Source organism: Ambystoma mexicanum, chromosome 1p (genome assembly GCF_040938575.1).
Source record: "Ambystoma mexicanum isolate Mex_15411 chromosome 1p, UKY_AmexF1_1, whole genome shotgun sequence".
Classification (NCBI taxonomy): Eukaryota; Metazoa; Chordata; class Amphibia; order Caudata; family Ambystomatidae; genus Ambystoma; species Ambystoma mexicanum.
The window spans coordinates 71,284,331-71,306,360 of NC_090921.1; the positions used below are offsets into that span (position 1 = coordinate 71,284,331).

Here is a 22,030-nt window from a genome sequence, read left to right on the forward strand (position 1 = left end):
AGTGCCTCAAACTTGTTGCAGGACAGCAAGGTGTCAGGGGCCCAGGCTTCCATGAGGATTAAACTATCTACGAGCCCCGGATGTCCTGTGAAGTCCCAGATGCTGGGGAGGAAGGGACCAAAAGCTTAAGCGGGCTTAGACCTCAAACAATGCTAAGAAAAGGTTAGTAAAGTATCCCTGTGCAGAGACGTCATCAGATATTGCAAGCCCGCGCTCCCAGCATCCCTGCAATTGCCGCGTCTCTCCGTTGCGGACTCAGCAGCAGACTCCTCCATCAGTGAGATATGACGTGCAGGAGAGGTGCTTTTTTCTGGTCATGTGCACCTTCAAGTGTTAATGTTTGCTTGGTAGCACAGACCTGGCACATATGCATCAATACCCCCTCTCCCCGGCCCGCCCCCTCTCTTGCCTTTTCAATCTGTGCTTATTGCTGAGTAAATTGAATCACAAAGTAATGCAAGTCTGCTTGGGTAAGAGTGGGTGAATTTTTCAAAAGGGGCTTTTTGGAGTTGCCTGCATGCCTTGCAGGCTATACAGCCAATAGGATAGAGAACAAAGATGTCAAGCTGTCCCATAACAGGTGTGAAATAATTAACCCGTCGTGGCTTTGAACGTTGCATTCTGGAACTTTTAGAATATAAAATGAAATCTAAAAATATAGGAGTGTCAGCTGTTTCATCACTCACTTCTGGCGCTATCCTGTGACGTTAGAGGGGAACTGGTGTGTCGGCATTTCTGAATGTATATGCTCAGCAGTTCTGCTATGCTACTTCCCATGCAGAAAACAGATGTACATCAGAAGTAAAGCATCTTTACGACTGACAATGAAATGGACTAATCTAGGTTCATGTAGATCTGTGGAGATCTGCCGAGATCTGCTCGAGTTCCAGCAGCGCTGTCTCTGCCTTCCCTCCGGAAACAGGGTTGGTTATTTGCCCATGAAGCAGCAGAAGTGCAGTAGCAAACATTACGCGAAAGCAGGGCATTGATATTACAGGGAATTGAGCCACGGAAGGGTGCCCTGCTCGAGAACATCTAGAGTTGGGCAGGTGGTCTCCCTCTACTTCTCTTAGCCCCCCTCTGGCCGCCTCTCCCTCTCCTCCTTTCTCCTCTTTCTCTCTGGCCACTCCTGACGATGTTTCTAGACAGTCCGATCTATGAAAGTGTCGTCCAAGCAGGTGCTCCCCTGCACCTCCAGAACCATCCAGGACCACAAGAACACCCTCGCTCTACCCTTGGCTGATTTCAGCAATCACTCTTGCGCCAGATCTTTTTCCTCTCTCCTCAAGCACTCCCTTGTGCACCCCTCTTGAAAAGGCCATCTGCCGATCGTTGCTGTCCAGCAAACTACCGCCCGATCTCCATCACTCCTTTCCTGGGCAAACTCCTGGAAAATATGGCCATCTCCCAGCTTACCCTCCACACTGAATCAGTTGGTTGTCTCCATGACCATAAGTCTGTCTTCAGAGGAGCCAGAGGCACGGAAACTGCTCTCCTGAACACATGTGAAGATCTGCTCTCTAATCTTGACTCTAGCCTTCCATCTCATCCTCCTTGATCTTTCCTCTGCTTTTGACACTGTCAATCATGCCATCCTGATCAATCAATGTTATGGAGAATTCTCAAGAATGTGCTAATTTCCCTTACCTTTTGAGACCCCGAGCAACTTTGCTGGATTTCTAAGATTTTTATTTTTACCTGGAAAGAGTGTGAGCCTTTTTCCCCACTCTTTCATGTATTTTGATATGCGTTTTACTTTTGTGTTCTTTGGATATGGAGTTTTTAGACAAACTCCATAGGCATCATCTTTTTCTGTGTGTCACACAGCACCTTCAGTGCAGTGACACGGGGGTGTCTTTCAGACTTCCCAAGGTTTAAATACCTTCTTTGGGACTGACTACCGTCTCCCAGAGCATGTAAAGTTAAATTGACTTTGCTTGTCTTTTTAAATTCAAAGACCCAGCACACACTATCTTCCTATAGAGTGCTGGAGGGGTTGCCTAGCATCCCCTGTGTCTAAACACTCATGTAGCAGTCAAATGTGACCCTTTCCTCTTGAAACGCCTGGTGGCAGTGGTTTTAGAACAAACTACCATGGTTTTTTCTGACCCAAACACTGGTAGATAAAAATCAGGACAGCCATGTTGTTCAATATGGCGCCCATGACCCCTCTGTAAAAACAGACTCCGGTCGACTTTTTTCACCATTTCTTTAAGGAAAGGTCCTTCTTGTGTTTGTCTCTGCGCGGCAAACCTGGTTTGGTCCCTTTGTTCTATGCTCTATGGCGGGCTTCTGTGCTGAAGCCCTCCTCTGGCGCCTGAGTGTCTGGGGTGGACAGGATGGGAGGGAGGTGCCCGAAACTCCCTGTGCTTAGACTCCTAGGAGACCTGAATGCACTCAGGCGTGATTGGCTGGCTGGCTGTCCAGCCAGCAAGGACAGCCACCAAGCTGTGTGAGTGACAGCCAGGCTGGAATGAATGGTGGAAAACTGTTTAAAAGCAGGTCTCTGGGACTTGGAAAGCAGAGTCGACCACTGGAACGAAAGACCCGAAGATGAGCTGAAGGAAGACGACTGCTGCAACTCCTGGACCGTTGGTTTGCCCGGTGAAGCCCTGCTGCAGGTCCAAATTGCCTGAAACTCCATCGACAGAGAAGCCCTTTCAAGGGCGACTTCTTCCCTTGAGCTGGTGGGAACAAGCAACTTGTAAGCCACCTGGTCACCGTCTCCATACTGGTCGAATTTTCATCAGAGTGCTGTTGAAAACCGGATAGCCAGTGAAAAGGATACCAGTTTGTGCACTTTAAGGCACTTGCACCTTAAAACCGACGTATTGCCAACCTTGTGGCCTCTTCCCTGGGCAGTGCAGGAACCTCCAGACGTCCTCCTTGTACCCGCAACTGAAGCTCAGGGACAGCGAGATCTGCAGGAACTGCCAGGAACAACTGCCTCAGCTACAGCTTTTCTTCATACTTAAGGTACTGTGCAAATGCAGTGTGGAAAACCTTTCTGCTGCGGTGAACGTTTGTGAAACTTTCCCAACTTTGGAGTCTTGTTCACTCCTAATCCGACATATAAAACTCTTTTTCTGGCAAACTACTTCTAAGAAAATTGGCAAAGACTTACTCGTTTACTACCAGAACTGTGCTATCCTATCCAAGACACTGAACCATTGACTTTGGCCCAGGCCTATTGAATTGAATGGCCTGCTGTAGTGAAATTAAACTATTTTCCCTGCCTATGAAAGTAATTGTGCTTGAATTATTTTAACCTTTGTCTTTCTACGCCTTTTGAAAGTTACTGAAGTGCCATATTGCTCCCACTTCAGTGGAGCCTAACTCGTTCAGAAATGTATTGCTTGTGTACTGTAGTGTATGAGATTGTGTTATTGACTTGCTTCTTACTAGTTGAATGTTTTCCAACTGACTGTGTAAATAAATGTATGTTCTTTTACCAAGAAACCTTGAATAGTGTTTGTTTGAACCACTGTCATTGCAAGTCCTTTGTTTAACATCTTGTACTGCTCACTACCCTCTTGAGATAAGTCTGGATGCTCAGCCACTGCTACCACATAACTGTGTAGTACAGGCTTGTACCAAAGGTGAGATCGTGCTTACACCTGTAGTCTTAATTGTGTGTAGTGTTCCCAAAGGGTACTGCATGTAATTCTGCCCAACAATCATCTCTGTGAGAACCTGGGCAACCCGGGTCCGGCCCTGGCCTGGTTGACCTCCTTCCTCCTGAACCGACCCTCCCTGGTCCAACTTGGGTCCTTTCTCTCCAGCATCGTTCTCTACACATGTGGTGTTCCCCAGGGCTCTAACCTCTCAATCGGGCTCTTCAAGGTCTACTTGGCCCCTTTGGCCCACCTTATCTCTACCTTATCCTCTAACTTTCAGTGTTATACGGATGACACTCTGCTCTCCTTCAAGCACCCCTCAGCCTCCTCTACTCTCTCGCTCATTCCTGACTGTCTATACGCGATTCAGGAGTGGTGCGTCTCCAGCGATCGCTGCCTTAATGCCAGTAACACAGATTCTTCACATTGGGACCCCTGCTTTCCCACTCTCACTCTTGGCGCCATCCTTGGGCCCTCTTCCTTCACCTTCCTGTGAGGCTAATGACCTTGGAGTCATCTTAGACTACACTCTCTCCTTCTCTCCTCACATCACAGACTTTGCCTTGCCAAGAAGTCCCACTACAAGCTGCACCTCCTGAGAGGTATTCTTCCTTTTCTCACTTTCCCCCAGAAGCTCACTGTCTCCAGAGCCCTGGTTCTCTCTAAATTGGACAGCCTCTTTCTGAATCTGCCTACCTCTACTCTCCGCCCTCTGCAGAACAGGACTGTGAGACTTGTCATTGGCCTCAAGCCCATGGACCTTATCTCTCCAGCCCTGAAATCTCTCCACTGGCTCCCAGTGGCTGCAGGATCAAGTTCAAGACCCTCTGCATAGTCCAAAGGGCTTTCTGGGGCCGGGGCACGCACTACATCCAACTCTCTCTTCCTAAACACCTTCCTTCTCAAACCCTTCGCTCAGCCACCTCCAACTCGGAGGGTCAGACTCTTCTCCATGCAGAGAGTGGGGTAAATCTCTCTCCACTTAGGGGCTGTCTCTGGAACCCTACCGTCCCCTGCCTCCCTGCACTTACCCAGAGCTGCACTGCCCTGGCTGCACTTACTCAGAGCATTGCTGCCCTGATTGCACTTCCCCTCGCCCCAACCCCTGCACTTTTGCGTATCCCACTTTCACGATCTGAATGACACAAGGCCTAGCAAGATCATTTGTTTTGTCCTCTCTCGGTCTTCCCTCCCTTATCTTATAACACCTAGAAACACTTGTGTACAGACGCGTTATAAATGACTTATCATACTTATCATATATCAATAGGTTTGGCTTATCAGTGGTGTTTTTAGTTTTGGCTATTAGGTGGTGCTAAAAGGGGCTGGTGTTTGACCACCCAATTTGTGTTTCCATGGGGGGGGGGTCCTATCAGTGTGATTGCTTTTCTTACCATAAGCTCGCCAATGAGTGCTCCAATATGAACCCAAGGGGCATGGCATTAGGAGCCCAAAGTGAGCACTGGGCAGTTTCTAGCCCCGGGTCGGGCCACCGCCTAGGTTGATATCGCCTATGGACTTGGAGAAAGGAGCTCGACATGCAGGCCCATACAAACTGTTCCAAGACGGCGACAGGCCTGCTCATTACTTGGGCATAAGGGCCAGTGGCACTGGGATAAAACACCTGTGTGTGCTGGGCACTTCGAGAGGTCTTTTGATAACAGCGAATTCTCTTCCAAGAATAGCCTCTTATTTGAGTTCTGGTTATTAGGTGGTGTTGCCTAGAAGACAAAACTATTGTCGGGGAAGTGAAGATACGTGAGAGAAAGGATGCGGAGGGGCACAACCTCGATATGGCAATTCCCACTAGCCACCCCTCGCTGCCCTGAGGTAGTTCTCTGCTTTTAAGAGCATGTGAATATTTTTGTTTTTATTTACACCTGTAAACCACCTCCTGGTGCAATACACATGTCTTTAAATGTACCTTCAGCCTTTTGGTTTTTTATTTTTTTTATTGATTTTTACAACAAACAAAACAAAACCATCACACCCGACATTTTCGGTCATAAGCCCCTTAGCATACATTTGCGTGTCATTATTGTCTTCCCCCCTCCCAGCCATAAGGTTTATATGCAATGTTGTGTGACCTCGGATCTTTAACTTGCAGGGGATTCCTACAAGCATTGACAAAGCCAAGAGTTTGCCTCTTGTGGAGACATTTGCCAGCCAGTGCCATAACAGCCTTTTTCCAGCTGTTGCCATCTTATGGCCAGGTAGAACCACCTCATACCTGCATAAAAGCCAATCCAGTTGGCTTTGGCAATGCTGATTCGCGGATCTCTCTGGTGTCGGGTTGAGTGCTGCTGGGCTGGTAATGAGCTCTTCCTCACTGCCGTGCATGCGCTTCTGCTGCTCTGCGAAGGCCCCTCTACGGCTGTGACGCAGCAGAGATTTCAGGCTGGCACGGGCCCTTCCCTGGAACCCCTCCCCACCCCTCCCTTTCCCTCTGACTCGTGCCCTTATGCTGTGCTCCCAGTGCCAGCTTGCAGGGCCCCTCGCCTAGAAGCCATGCAGTCGGTGCGCTCTTAGCAATTGCCCTATTATAATGGCCATCTGCAGCGGGTGTGCGTGAGGCTCTGCAGGGAGAAGAGGCACACGTGTACAGAAATAGTATTTCCATTTCCATGGGATCCTGTTTTGAAGAGGAGAGTCGTGATTCGCACGCAGAAGCGCCCTGATTTGCATGAAGAGCCCTCACGACCGCCACTTGGGTTGGCAGAGCTAGAGGGAGTCTGTCTCCCACCTGCCTGCCTCCGCTTCCCCCTCACAATCTACAAACAGGCGAGCAGGCATTTGCTCTCCCAGAGGGGGTGCAACGAGGACTACATGTGTACAGCTTCCATCGCACCCTTAAAAACAGCGCATGCCACGACACGGCCCGTGCCATTGGAAAACAGGACTTGGTGAAGAGGGCACGCATTGACGCTGCTTCCAGGGAGGGCACCGCGCGCGGGCAGCCTTCCCAAATATGCCACATGTCACAAAGAAACACCTCAACGCTCAAGGGATTTTAGGAGTCCTCGGCCACCCCCGCACCCTCCATCTGAGAGCACCACTTTACCAACAGGCGTCCTCCGCCCACACTACACCAATGCCAGCAGCCATGTCAACCTAAAGGCACTTTGCTTATAGCGCTAAACTCCCGCAGGCACTTGCTAGCCTTCTCTACTCTACCAAGTTCTAAAGGGGTATGTGCCTTGCAGACACCCTGCGTGATGCAGTCTTTCGGCTATCACTCACACTCGTCCCTCACATCGCCAGAGGTCTTCAAACTGTGGGGCGTGGCCACGAGCCCCCAGTCTGAAATGTAAAAAAAAAAAATGGAGGAAATGGGCAGGGGCGGCTAATAGGGTGAGACTGGAGCATAAACCAGTCTTGGCACCAGTGGAAAAGAGTCCGCAGTTGCAAATGGAAATTCATTCCGTTTAGTGACAGACTGTTCAAATAATACCCAAGGGGGTGTTTTCTGTTAAAATGTAAGCACATTGTGATATTTAAGGAATATATATTCAGCAACAACGGTCAAAACGACTAGTTGTATAGTGAAGTAACTCATCAAACTGGCCCACATTGGCCATAAAGGTGGCCCACGTAGACCAAAGAAACTGCCCCACTTTTGCATTTTTGGTTGGGGCATTGCCCTATTGACCACGTATAGGCCAGTCCAAGCCTGGCGGCTTATCCATAATGGGCAACGGGCATAAACTCAGTGGCCCCCCTCACCCATTATGGAGGAGACAGCCCAGTGAAACACTGAGCACTCCCTCAGCTGCTTTTTCCAGCTGAGGGAGTGCTCCTGGGCTGGCTGAACTGTCAAAGGGATACACTCTTTCCCGTTCCCCAGCCGCACATGCTCCCTGGGGCATGCCACGCTGAGGGCGTTTTGTTTCACTAGCGTTGCATAGCTCATTGGAAATGCTGGCTGGGGAACTGCATGTCGGGATGTGTGAGGGGGAGCTCCTGCTCCACCTCGCACATAAGGACAGAGCAGCCTGGAGTGGGGTGGAGCAAAGTGCTTCCGGTGTGAACGTGTGTGTTGGTGTTGGGCCGTGGAGCTGATTTTGGCGAGTGGGGCCTGGGGAGCGCGTGTGGGGGGACGGAGGGTTTTTATAACAAATGCACTTTAAAAATGCCTTTGATGCAATGCCCCTACTCCACCTGCCAAAATTAGCTCTGCTTCTGAGGCGCTGTGGAGCCACAGGACAGGGATAGTATTATTTTTACTGGGCATTGATCATAGATGTCCAGTCAAAAATACCATGCTTTCGCCCTGGTACCCACAGCGCCTTGCATACACACAATCATGTTGATTGTGTAAGGGCCCAGGGGACAGGGATGCAATCTTTTTACTATCATGGATGTCCAGTAAAAAAATCATATCTGCCCTCTGGTCCCCCCAGCGCCAATTGCAAACTGTTTGGCTCTTTACACAATTTTGTTGTAAGTATGCTCTAAAATGCAACATTTTAACTCATTATTTCTTTTTTTAAATCCCCGAAATCCCCTTGATTGGTTTGGTGCTACCTCGCTATGGTCCGTCGCCATGGCATATCTGGGTGAAATATGTATGCCCCTTCACTTAAAAAAAAAAATATCACAATCTGCCAATGGCCCTGGGACTGTGCAGGGAGCAGGGTGCGGGAGTCTTGGGACTGTTGTGTGAGCAGGATTGGAGGGAGCCATGGGATAATGGTGGGAGCAGGATGGGCGGGAGCCATGGGAAAGTGGTGGGAGCAGGATGGGCAGGAGCCTTGGGATAATGGTGGGAGCAGGATGGGGTAGAGTATACACTCTTTATCCACCTACCTTTACCTTCTGTACTCTCCTGATCTGTCCCTCCTGCTGGTCTCTTGGTATGCCCCCGCCTCCTCCGACCTCACCTGAACTAACCACAACTTTCTGTTTCCCTGCTATCCTTTTTATGGTTTCCCTCAATTGGATCACTGGCCCAAGCCAATCTGGCCAGATCTTCCCCCACCTGGTGAAAGTGGAAAAAATTACAATAAGCAGTTTAATCCCTGCCCACTTTCTCTACACGGGCCTGCAGCGAAACGGCAATGGCTGCCCAGGAAGTTGAATGTCCCAGTTCTTGTTAGGGGGCCCCCAAGGTAAGTATGGTTGTTGTGAGGGTTTGTGTCCCTTATTTCGGTCCCTGATTGTATAGGGTACTGGGTGGCAGCTGTGAGTGTTTGACCTATTGATCCCTAGATTTCTTCTTGGGGACTCCTCCTCATACGGTCCATTATTCCTCCACTTCTCATCTTTTATCACTTAACTGTTATCACTTTCATCCTATTTCCTCTCCTCCTCCTGATGTTTCCAGAACCTTTCTGGGCCTTCTTTTCTGCTCTACTCCATTATATCGGCTCCTTCCTATTCTCCAGGACGCTTTATGCTCTCCTTTTCTTCTCTCCCCCACCCTCTTCCTTCTATGGCAGCATTCTTTCACCGTCATCTTTGAATCCTCACGGTTTTCTTCCTCCCTTCTCTTGGTTAACTCTCTTCTTCACTCTCATTTCTCTTCCTCTCCACTGCACACCAATTCCTAGTCTGTTGTCTGTCTATAAATTTCTTATATGGCACTAGTCGCCCAAAGGCCTCAGGGCCCTCAATTCTTTCGGATACTGAAACATCCTTCCATCCATCTCGTGCTCATCCTACTGCTTCTCCCACAGACCCAACCCCATCATTTCTTTTCACTCTGGCTTTCCATCCTTCAAATCCTTTCTTAACTTGTATTCCTAATAATTCTTTACTGACTGCTTCATTCCCTAAGAAGGACTCATCACTGTTATTTCTATCCTCAAAAGCCTTTGCTCTTCCATTTCATGTATGTCCTTCTATCTAAAGTACTTGAGCGCATTGTCCAACATCATTCCCTTTCAGCCGGCCGGCAATCTCTCCGGCTTCCGCCCACATCATTCTTCTGAAGCTGCTCTCCCACACGCTGCTCTATACTTGCCTATTCTTGTCCTTCTTGATCTTTCTGCTGCTTTTGAGACTGGTGATCGCCATCGGCCTTCCTGGCACAGTGGGTCCACTTCCATCTATCCGACTGTACTTATTCAGGTCTTTTTTTCATTTTCCTCCCGAGTTTCCTGCACTCTAATCTTTCTGCCCAACTTTTCGCTGTCCATTATGACTCCACACTCATACCTCTTCTAAAGCTGACGTTTTATTCTTTTCTACCTTGAATTCCCCGCTCTACTCCATCATTTCTTTCTTTCTTTGCCTCCTCAACACCTCCTTCCATCTTCAGCCAGTAATCATGTCTTATTTCTGATCCTTTCTGCTGGTTTTCTCATCCCATCCCTAATGCTGTCCATTAAGGTCTTTTCCAACTTTGTAATGTATGTAAAGTATGTCCTTCTTTCATTTTATGCCACTAAATTCTTTATTTGTTCTTTGATGCTTGACTCGATTATTGCTCCCCCTTATGGTTAGTCTTCGCTCAGTACCCCATTTCCTGATTTGTGCTTTTTCCCCCTCTTGAACCTAGAGACTCTTCCCTTGGCTTCTTTCCCAGTCTGGTGTCATTCTCATTTCCTTTCCATGGTTTTTAAATGCATTCATGGTCTGGCTCCTCGGTGCCTCTGCACTTGCTTCTCTCTACAAACCCTCTCATTCTCTCCAACCCAAATATCTGTTTCTACTGTTCTCGCGCCATCCTTAGCGCTGCCTAGTTGTCTCTCCTTTTCCGCTCTAGTTCCAAAACACAGGAATCACTTCTCTCCATCTCCAAGAGCGGTCCCTTCCTTTGTTACCTTCAGTCTTCAACTAAACAGTATTTCTTCCATGAAACTCAATTACCCACCCATTTGATGTACTATTTTAATTGTGTACAGTACTTTGGCATTAAGCGCTTGATAAATTCAATAATCGATGTGGACAAACCTTGCCGACATGGGGGTGGGGAGTGGCTGGCGAAGATCTGAAAGCGCTTCAGTGGGTCGTTATCTCCTACTTTCCACGCTACAGTACTTGGAAGGTAAAGTGGCTTTGATCACCCTACTGGAAGTGGCCTCAAGCATGTTATGAGAACCCAAGGAATTCAGTGAGAGCCACCCCCTTTCCAGACTGGGGTGGTGATCCTACTACGTTTAGCACCCCCTACGAACAGGGCAAGTGGGATCCCATTGGGGGTGCCACCCCCCTAAGGGAACAGGAAATACCAAGAAAGGGATACAAGTTATCCCCCTTTCCCCCCAAACCCGAAAACCTTTGTTGGCCATGTGGGAGGTGAAATTCCCGATAATCTAAAACTTCCTGTTATAACAGCTGGTTTGGCTTCTGACTTCAGCTATCCACAGGGCTTGCTAGTAGATGGCTCAGCCCCCCCTGGAGGAGCATCAGATAAAGAGCCAACCAGAAGTGGCGAGATCCATCAAGCCTGCGGAGCTCGAGAGAGCAGGGATCCTCGTGGAAAGTATGGCAAGACAGAGCGAGAGTATGCCAGGTGTGGCGTTCCCACGGGCAGTCTGCACCGGAAGCCAGCGGGAAACTAGAGCAAGCTACGTCCCATGTGGAACCCGGGTGATGGGTAGCGCAGTGGCTCGGGGGAACCGGGAGGAGGGTGGCAAAGCCAAAGCAAACCACTCTGCCAAGGCTGACTATGCTTCTGGAGTGGTGAAGTGGAACGTGGGTTGCCAAAAAGCAGGCACAAGGTGTCAGGGATTATCCAGGGCCATTATTGGCATTAATGCCCTCTGTGACTATCAAAAGCAGGCAAGACAGGGCCGTTATTCATAGGCAGAAAATAAAAAGAATATTTAAAAAAACGATGTTCTGAGTTGCTTAAAAAACGCGCATTGGTTGTTAAATTAGGCCAGGATAGCCTCAGGTGGCGAGGATTGTTAAACTTCACTGGGCTGATGGCAAAGCTACGGTTAAACGCGGGCAGCTCTTACGCTGTCCAGTAGATCCCGGCTCTGTCCAATGCCCCAGCTCACCCTGCTGTCGCCCTCCTGCAGGGTGACTGTCGCAAGCAAGCAGGGCTGGAGTCACTAAGACTGGATGAATTGGACAAAATAAAAGGCAACATCGTCTGTGGGCTTTAATTTTCCAGGTGGAGGTATACATAGCTCTCAACCATTTGTCTCGCAAAGGCCGGTGAAATCACCCGATTTTGTTTCTGGCGGGTGAGACGCCCACTGAAATGAATGGGCGTGCAGGAGACTTGGCGAGTGAGTCAGCCCTTTGCAAGGCGGGTGACACCCGCCAAAAGCGGGTGAGTTGAGAGCTATGGGTATATGTCTGGGCAGCATTAATAAATAACGCACCTGTTGCTAGCGTCTCTAGCAGCTCCCCTCTGCGGAGTAAAATAAAATAGCATTTAAAATATGAACGGATGTGTGCTGGTGGAGCTGCTCACATCCCCGGCGAATGCGTTAACCTCTGGCCCTCTAACACTCTGCAGCAGGTACGCCTGTGAATGCAGAGAGAATGGCTTCTGAGCAGGGTAGCTGACCTCTGGCCCTCCAACACTCTGCAGCAGGTACGCCTGTGAATGCAGAGAGACGGGCTTCTGAGCAGGGTAGCTGACCTCTGGCCCTCCAACACTCTGCAGCAGGTACGCCTGTGAATGCAGAGATGGGCTTCTGAGCAGGGTAGCTGGCCTCTGGCCCTCCAACACTCTGTAGCAGGTACGCCTGTGAATGCAGAGACAGGCTTCTGAGCAGGGTAGCTGACCTCTGGCCCTCCAACACTCCGCAGCAGGTACGCCTGTGAATGCAGAGAGAATGGCTTCTGAGCAGGGTAGCTGGCCTCTGGCCCTCTAACACTCCGCAGCAGGTACGCCTGTGAATGCAGAGAGAATGGCTTCTGAGCAGGGTAGCTGACCTCTGGCCCTCCAACACTCTGCAGCAGGTACGCCTGTGAATGCTGAGACGGGCTTCTGAGCAGGGTAGCTGGCCTCTGGCCCTCCAACACTCTGTAGCAGGTACGCCTGTGAATGCAGAGACAGGCTTCTGAGCAGGGTAGCTGACCTCTGGCCCTCCAACACTCCGCAGCAGGTACGCCTGTGAATGCAGAGAGAATGGCTTCTGAGCAGGGTAGCTGGCCTCTGGCCCTCTAACACTCCGCAGCAGGTACGCCTGTGAATGCAGAGAGAATGGCTTCTGAGCAGGGTAGCTGACCTCTGGCCCTCCAACACTCTGCAGCAGGTACGCCTGTGAATGCAGAGACGGGCTTCTGAGCAGGGTAGCTGACCTCTGGCCATCCAACACTCTGCAGCAGGTACGCCTGTGAATGCAGAGAGAATGGCTTCTGAGCAGGGTAGCTGACCTCTGGCCCTCCAACACTCTGCAGCAGGTACGCCTGTGAATGCAGAGAGACGGGCTTCTGAGCAGGGTAGCTGACCTCTGGCCCTCCAACACTCTGCAGCAGGTACGCCTGTGAATGCAGAGACGGGCTTCTGAGCAGGGTAGCTGACCTCTGGCCCTCCAACACTCTGCAGCAGGTACGCCTGTGAATGCAGAGAGACGGGCTTCTGAGCAGGGTAGCTGACCTCTGATCCTCCAACACGCTGCAGCAGGTACGCCTGTGAATGCAGAGACGGGCTTCTGAGCAGGGTAGCTGACCTCTGGCCCCCCAACACTCTGCAGCAGGTACGCCTGTGAATGCAGAGAGACGGGCTTCTGAGCAGGGTAGCTGACCTCTGGCCCTCCAACACTCCGCAGCAGGTACGCCTGTGAATGCAGAGAGACGGGCTTCTGAGCAGGGTAGCGGACCTCTGATCCTCCAACACGCTGCAGCAGGTACGCCTGTGAATGCAGAGAGACGGGCTTCTGAGCAGGGTAGCTGACCTCTGGCCCTCCAACACTCTGCAGCAGGTACGCCTGTGAATGCAGAGAGACGGGCTTCTGAGCAGGGTAGCTGACCTCTGGCCCACCAACACTCTGCAGCAGGTACGCCTGTGAATGCAGAGACGGGCTTCTGAGCAGGGTAGCTGACCTCTGGCCCTCCAACACTCTGCAGCAGGTACGCCTGTGAATGCAGAGAGACGGGCTTCTGAGCAGGGTAGCTGACCTCTGATCCTCCAACACTCCGCAGCAGGTACGCCTGGGAATGCAGAGACAGGCTTCTGAGCAGGGTAGCTGACCTCTGGCCCTCCAACACTCTGCAGCAGGTACGCCTGTGAATGCAGAGAGACGGGCTTCTGAGCAGGGTAGCTGACCTCTGATCCTCCAACACTCCGCAGCAGGTACGCCTGGGAATGCAGAGACAGGCTTCTGAGCAGGGTAGCTGACCTCTGGCCCTCCAACACTCCGCAGCAGGTACGCCTGTGAATGCAGAGAGACGGGCTTCTGAGCAGGATAGCGGACCTCTGATCCTCCAACACGCTGCAGCAGGTACGCCTGTGAATGCAGAGAGACGGGCTTCTGAGCAGGGTAGCTGACCTCTGGCCCTCCAACACTCCGCAGAAGGTACGCCTGTGAATGCAGAGAGACGGACTTCTGAGCAGGGTAGCGGACCTCTGATCCTCCAACACGCTACAGCAGGTACGCCTGTGAATGCAGAGAGACGGGCTTCTGAGCAGGGTAGCTGACCTCTGGCCCTCCAACACTCCGCAGCAGGTACGCCTGTGAATGCAGAGAGACGGGCTTCTGAGCAGGGTAGCTGACCTCTGGCCCTCCAACACTCCGCAGCAGGTACGGGCTTCTGAACAGGGTAGCTGACCTCTGGCCCTCCAACACTCTGCAGCAGGTACGCCTGTGAATGCAGAGAGACGGGCTTCTGAGCAGGGTAGCTGACCTCTGGCCCTCCAACACTCTGCAGCAGGTACGCCTGTGTATGCAGAGACAGGCTCTGAGCAGGGTAGCTGACCTCTGGCCCTCCAACACTCCGCAGCAGGTACGCCTGTGAATGCAGAGAGACGGGCTTCTGAGCAGGGTAGCTGACCTCTGGCCCTCCAACACTCCACAGCAGGTACGCCTGTGAATGCAGAGAGACGGGCTTCTGAGCAGGGTAGCTGACCTCTGGCCCTCCAACACTCTGCAGCAGGTACGCCTGTGAATGCAGAGACAGGCTTCTGAGCAGGGTAGCTGACCTCTGATCCTCCAACACTCCGCAGCAGGTACGCCTGGGAATGCAGAGACAGGCTTCTGAGCAGGGTAGCTGACCTCTGGCCCTCCAACACTCCGCAGCAGGTACGCCTGTGAATGCAGAGAGACGGGCTTCTGAGCAGGGTAGCTGACCTCTGGCCCTCCAACACTCTGCAGCAGGTACGCCTGTGAATGCAGAGACGGGCTTCTGAGCAGGGTAGCTGACCTCTGGCCCTCCAACACTCTGCAGCAGGTACGCCTGTGAATGCAGAGAGACGGGCTTCTGAGCAGGGTAGCTGACCTCTGATCCTCCAACACTCCGCAGCAGGTACGTCTGGGAATGCAGACAGGCTTCTGAGCAGGGTAGCTGACCTCGGATCCTCCAACACTCCGCAGCAGGTACGCCTGGGAATGCAGAGACAGGCTTCTGAGCAGGGTAGCTGACCTCTGGCCCTCCAACACTCCGCAGCAGGTACGCCTGTGAATGCAGAGAGAGGGGCTTCTGAGCAGGGTAGCTGGCCCACTCCAAGTGGCAGGGACTGCTCTGCTCAAAGCACAAAGGACGGGAGGGCTAAGGACCTCTAGGGCCAGCACTGCCCCCAGCTGAAATGCAGGGCCGGCCACACCCTAGCAATATGAGAGAGCACCCAAGGATCTGCAATCAAGCTACGCAGCCCCCATATTGCCTGTGGGGTGCGGGAGGGACCGTAGACTATTTTGGAATAGTTGTAGTTGCGTTTGAACAATACTCATAGAGGTGGGCAGAATAGAAAGGCAAACAGCATTGGCACCTGGCATGCGTCGAGCTGCAGAAGAATAGATTTCCCCGCCCCGGATCTGTGCAGTGCTTTGCATTTCATTTCAGACTGCTAGAGTTGCACGTGGTTCTGTCTCTGGCCCACAATGCTTTGCAATGAAGCATGGCTGGATCATGCACCTGCAGCCGCTGCAGACATCAGCGCCAACTCTAGCGGATGTGGGCGGGGAAAGTCCCAGCTATGTATGTATGTATGTATCTCTCCCTCTCCTATCGAGACGTGTACAACTAAATAAAAGTTATGTTATGTTATTGAATTTGAACCGCGCCAAATCTCGAAGGCATCCAGGCGCAAAGCAGATAAGAGAGACCCGATGAAGAAGCCAAGACTAATTATTCATTAAGATGAAAGAGGGCGGTTCTGAGCTGCTTTCTAAAAGTCATATAGTTCTCCTTTTTTGCGCAGATGTACAGGAAGAGCATTCCAGGAGCGAGCGTCCTGGACGTGTAAGGCACAGGCACGTCCAAGGCCACAGGCTCGCCTGACGCGATGAACTTTTAAGAGACAGTCGCTAGATGATCGCAAATTTCTAGTGGATTGGTAGGTGCTTACCCTATCCTTAAGATAGTCTGGAGCACTACTGAAAACACATTTGTGGCGAATAGACAACAGTTTGAACTAAATCCGCGCTGCAACTGGCAACCAGTGCAGTGTTTTACGTGCCACGGAAGTAGGCTCAAAGCGTTTCATCTGAAAGATAACACAAACAGCACCATTCTGTATCTTTTGTAGTCCTTGAATATTGGCTCTACTGGCACCTCCCATCAGGGCGTTACAGTAGTCTACCCGGGGGAGGATAACTGCTCTGACAAGTTTAGTGCGGTTCTCAACGGAGACCAGTGGAGCCACTTGCGGTAGTACTCTTAGATGGTAGTTAGTGCTTTTAAAGATGGCAGCTAAGTGGGCCTCACTATCCAGACTGTCCTCCAAGTAAGTGCCCAAGGTCTTAACTTTATGAACAACCAAAACCTTACTTCCATCGATCTCGAAGCTGGCATACACATGATCTAGGTTGTCTCTATTGTGCCGAGGACCGAACAACATGAGCTCGGTTTTGGACGCATTTAGACACAGCCTAGGTTGACATTCAGCACTTAATTAACTGGTACACTGAGTTTAGAACTGCTCGTTCTTTCTCGTAATCCCCACTGATCTCCAAGACAAGTTGGAAATCATCAGCGTAGTTACAAAAGAATAGATCCAGGGGCTCCAAATCATTACACAGGGGGAGAATATATGTTGAACAACAGGGGGAGAGACAGGCCCCCTGTGGTAATTTTTCCAGATTGGACGCACTATCGTCCCAGTGAACCCCTCAAGACGACGACCCTGAAAGGACCTAAACCGGTCCAGTAAAATTCAGTGATCCAGTAAGTCAAAGTGGATATTATATTTAACCTCACAATGAAATGGTTGTTAGAAATGTATACTTTGCAAAGTTATCTTTGATGCATCACTTGGGAGAGGGTAGGCTCTGCATTCCGTGCCCACTGCGACTATACATCATTTGGGAGCCGATAGGCCCTGCATCCGTACCCACTGCGACTATACATCATTTGGGAGCAGTTAGGCCCTGCATCCGTACCCACGACGACGATCCAGGATAAAAGGACTTCCTTGCTCCCCATCACCCACTCACAGGGGCACGGGTGCCTTCCTGAATGATGGAGTGAGAAGGTATCTGGAGGCAAGAGTCTTCAGTCATCCTCCATGGAGGCTCCACTACTCAACGGGGTGACGTGCCATCCACCCGTTGTCGCAAGGATGGATCATTCTTTCACAGCGCCTCAAAAGCCATTCTGAAGTGGAGCACTACCGGACTAGAATGAGCCAAGGAGCCCAAATAGAATTTAGCCGCCGTTCAATCATAACCACTGTCTTGCAAAAGACTTGCCAGCACTGTGCCACCTCAGATGTCGCAAGTGCTGCCACTGCGAGTCTCCCTGTATTATCAGCATGGTGCTGGGTATAGAAGTGCCGGCACTGCGAGTCTCCTTGCATTATCAGCATGGTGCTGGGTATAGAAGTGCTGCCACTGCGAGTCTCCCTGTATTATCAGCATGGTGATGTGTCTAGAAGCGCTGCTGCGAGTCTCCCTGCATTATCAGCATGCAGCTAGGTCTAGAAGTGCTGCCACTGCGAGTCTCCCTGCATTGTCAGCATGGTGATGTGTCTAGAAGCGCTGCTGTGAGTCTCCCTGCATTATCAGCATGGAGCTAGGTCTAGAAGTGCTGACACTGCGAGTCTCCCTGCATTGTCAGCATGGTGATGTGTCTAGAAGCGCTGCTGCGAGTCTCCCTGCATTGTCAGCATGGTGATGTGTCTAGAAGCGCTGCTGCGAGTCTCCCTGCACTATCAGCATGGAGCTGGATCTAGAAGCGCTGCCACTGCGAGTCTCCCTGCATTATCAGCATGGAGCTGGGTCTAGAAGTGCTGCCACTGCAACTCTCCCTGCATTATCAGCATGGTGCATAGATACGTTGTTACAGTTACAGATGCTGGAGATGAAGAGTAATGAGGACCAGATTACAGAGTGGTTAATGTGGGAATGGGAACAGGATGGCAAGAGGCGAAACATACAGACCAGGTTACAGAATGGTCAGTGTGGCTAGAACATAGCAAATGGTTACAAATGAGAGCAGGTCAAGAGGATGCCTTAGGCTGGAGATAATCAACCTGGGGAGTTCCCAACAGTAATAATAAAAATAAATATAGCAATAGATATGGTACAGAGCGTTGTACAGAGGGGAGCAGTGAAGTGATTGTGCGGTGGTTGGTGTGATGCTGGAAATGCATCGGAGGGACAGGGCCTCCGTATCCTTGTCCTTTACTGCCTTTTATCGTGTGTTCTGTTGTGTTTTCCGTGCAGGAGTTCATGTGGGACTCCTGGCGGTGCAGCTCTCTCTTTTGGTTTGGTGTACAGACCCATGGGATACCCTTATGGCACCCATGGGTGGGGGTACAACCCTGTGCCCCTAGTGTATGTTTTTGGGCACCTGTCTGTGGCCCACAAGCTGGGTATAGGCTGGTGGCAGCTCCATGCTGAATTTGACAGGTGCTCTGAGTATCCTCCAGTTTGGGATACCCAGGCCCTGCCATTGGAATCAGTTGATTCCCAATAGGAAACAAGATGGCCCCTGTGGCCTCTGGCTTTCTATTGCCTGTTACCTTGGTTTCCCAAAGTCCTGCGAAGCCCTGACTCTGTCCCTTTCCCCTGACTGGCTGTTGGGTGGAAGTTCCATATATGGTGGTGTTGTAAGGTCCAGGCCAGACTGGCTGGAGCCTTCCCAGCGACTGTATGTTGTGGGTACACCCTGTGGGTGGGTGACTAATACGCATTCTGTGTTGTGGATGTCTAGTATCTGGTGTTTGACACAATGACTGAGACAGCCCTGCCCGAAACTGGTATGAATGCAGTGTGGAGTGTTGAATGGCTGGGTACTTGTCCCAATACACAGAACTTGTTGTGAGTGTCTGGAGAGAAGTGAATGGCCTGAATGCACTATGCACCTGATTGGATGCCTGCCTGCATGAATGCCCTTCTGACTGATTGGTTTCCTGAGTGTGACCCAACAGAATTAATGGGAGATCAACTAGTATATCTGGGGGCCTCTCATTGCTAGAATTCGTGTTCAGAAACTGAAGAAAAACTGGAGTTGAAACTGAAGCTTAACCTTGAAGCCCTGCTGGAAGAGAAGTCTTGATGCTGCTCTACTTCATCAATCTGAAAGCTGCTGTGTCTCCAAGGAATGACCAAGAGAGGACTTGGTAAGGCGCCCTCTTCCAGAGCTACGAGGGACCATCGTGCACCAGCTGATCTTTGCCAAATCTCCCTGGTAGACTGACCTACGACAGGCTGCCGACCGGAGACAGGGACCACCGCATAATCACAAGGAGAAGCACCCGGACACTGTTGTCCATCATCGTCGACGACCGAAGCCGCCATGCTCCCATTGCCTAAGTAACATTTGATCCAAGGATGCTCTCGCCTGCACAGTCGACCGCTTTGTCCCACTGGAGAAAGTCGAGGCTGCCGACGCGCCTAGGAGCATCCGCCGGTGGGTTTCCCGCCACCTGATGACCGTAGAGACGCCAAACGACTGGACGCCCTTGATAGGCCACAGTTCTTCACAATCTCTTTGCGGTCCTGAACTATCGTCATCGAGGTGCCCCGCACGCCTCTTCCTTGCAGGACGCCAACGCTCCGTCGTCGCCGAGCACCGCTAGGAACGAAGCTGCTGCCTCGCCATCGTCGTTCACCCCTTTTTCCTCGCGGGAACTCGACGGTCCTTGGCTCCTGCCTTAAAGGGAGCCGCTCAAGAAGGATCCGTCGACGACCCGACGACGAACTCTGCTATTCCAGGTACATTGGGGTTGTAGGACTATTTTAGAAGGAAAGAAGACTCTTTTAAACAATATATGGACTGGGCTTGTACGATATATCTTTATTTACAGGTTGCCCAGGTGGGGGGAGCTCCACACAGAATTGTGCATAGTTGGTAGGGGTCAATATTCTGCTAATTGTTCTAACCAACTGCTTTCCTCCTATATCTATTGTTGGTTACTTTTATTCCTTGATCTGTGTGACATTTGACCAGAGTATAGTGTATTGATGCACTTTAATGAGATCTAATAATAATTGTGGTACCACTTTAGAACTGTAAATATTTGCCATTGTAGATTTTCTGAGCACAAAGTGAGTAATTGCGATAGTGTACATAACCTTGAATATTGACTATAAAAAGACTGTGTTTTCAGTAATACAGTGTGTGGACATTCCTTTGTGGGGGTTTGGGGACTACACTATACTTAAGAACCAGCCTGCATCTCCTCCTGAGAAGCTAGGCCTTGATTGCTCGTCCATTGCTACCTTATATAGAATCTTGGCTGGGGTCCTCTGTGCCTCTCCACTACCGTATAGAGAGCAGAAGTACATACCCCCCCTCCAGTCTTTACAATTGGGATGTCAGTGGCCAAGGCTCTTCGAGGTGGACTGGACTGAGCAGGAGAGCAGACATCCCTACAAGGGTAAGTCAGCACAGATGGAGAGGTTGTGGTTTGGGAGCCGAGGGTTCTGTTGTAGTGAGGATGGGCAGGAGCTCTAGGAGTTATCTTACTACTGGGGAAGCGAGAACCAAATCTTGTGTTCCTCCAGCTTAGTAGGCAAGGAATCAAGGGTGTGGATGGCGAGGTGAAACAGCTGATCCATTCAACCGGGGAGATGGAATCTACCGGGGCGGTAGTAACTGTTTGCAGAATAGCTGTGGAACATGGATGTGGCAACTGGAAGGCTGGTAAAAATTTAGTTGGTGCTATGGAATGAAACAGAGGTAAGAGGGTCGCCATGGTGAGCGTTACTCTCTGTAGGGTAGCCATGTAGATATTGCAGAGGGCTGGCAAGGGATTCAAAGGTATCAAAAGAGGTGCAGGGTGCAGATAAGATTGGGAGCACAGATATACTGACAGAGCACAGTGGGGCCAAATGTAGGCAGTGGTAAAATGCTAGGCATCACAGATATGCTAAGAAGAGGCAATGGGCTAGGTACAGGCAGCGTGATGCTCGGGAGAACAAGGAGCCGGTGTAGGACACTTGGTTGAATGAAGGCAGGAGTTAGAAATCTGGGCAACACAGATATGCTGGCAATAATACAGGGCACACAGATACACTAGCAATAGAGCAATGGGCTACCAACAGGCAGCATAATGCATAAGTAAACTGGTAGAGCACACTTAATGTTGCATGTTGGCAGGGGTTAAAGTACTGGGCAAGACAGATATGTTGGTAATAATGCACAGGGCTAAATACAGGCCACACAGTTACGCTAGCAATACAGCAATGGGCTAGATACAGGCAGCGTAATGCATAAGTAAACTGGTAGAGAACACTTAATGTTGCATGTTGGTAGGGGTTAAGGTACTGGGCAATATGGATATATAGCAAAAATACGATGAGCTGGTTGAAAACATTGGAATGCTAGGGAACACATGCTACATGGGTCAAACCGTGGTAATGCAAAGACAAATTGATGTGATGCTAAATAGCAAAATAATGGATTGTGGAATTATACGTGATGCTCTACTTAGGGCAAGTGTCGAGGTGGGACCACATAAAGGTTGGTGTAGTCTTGTTATAGAGTTCACTGAAGTAATTGGTGTCGTTGTGGTCTCGATGGTGGCATAATGTGGAAAAGGGCCATGTAGTAGACAGTGGGTGAGTAGGTAATGCGTGCCAGCTCTAGAGGGGCATCAACTGATGAATGAGGAAGGGGGATAGTGGCATAGAAGTGGGTATAGTAAGAACTACAACTGCAAGTCTCCCTGCATTGTCAGCATGGTGCTGGGTCTAGAAGCGCGGCCACTGCGAGTCTCCCTGCACTGTCAGCATGGTGCTGGGTATAGAAGCACTGCCACTGCGAGTCTCCCTGCACTGTCAGCATGGTGCTGGGTATAGAGCGCTGCCACTCCGAGTCTCCCTGCATTATCAGCATGCAGCTGGGTATAGAAGCGCGGCCACTGCTAGTCTCCCTGCATTGTCAGCATGGTGCTGGGTCTA

General features: G+C 50.6%; 1 protein-coding gene across 1 annotated transcript in view; it reads right to left on the reverse strand.

Annotated features, from left to right (window-relative positions):
* RCAN3 (RCAN family member 3) overlaps nt 1-22,030 on the reverse strand; it is a 398,660-nt gene that overhangs the window by 188,729 nt on the left and 187,901 nt on the right. The window lies entirely within an intron of this gene.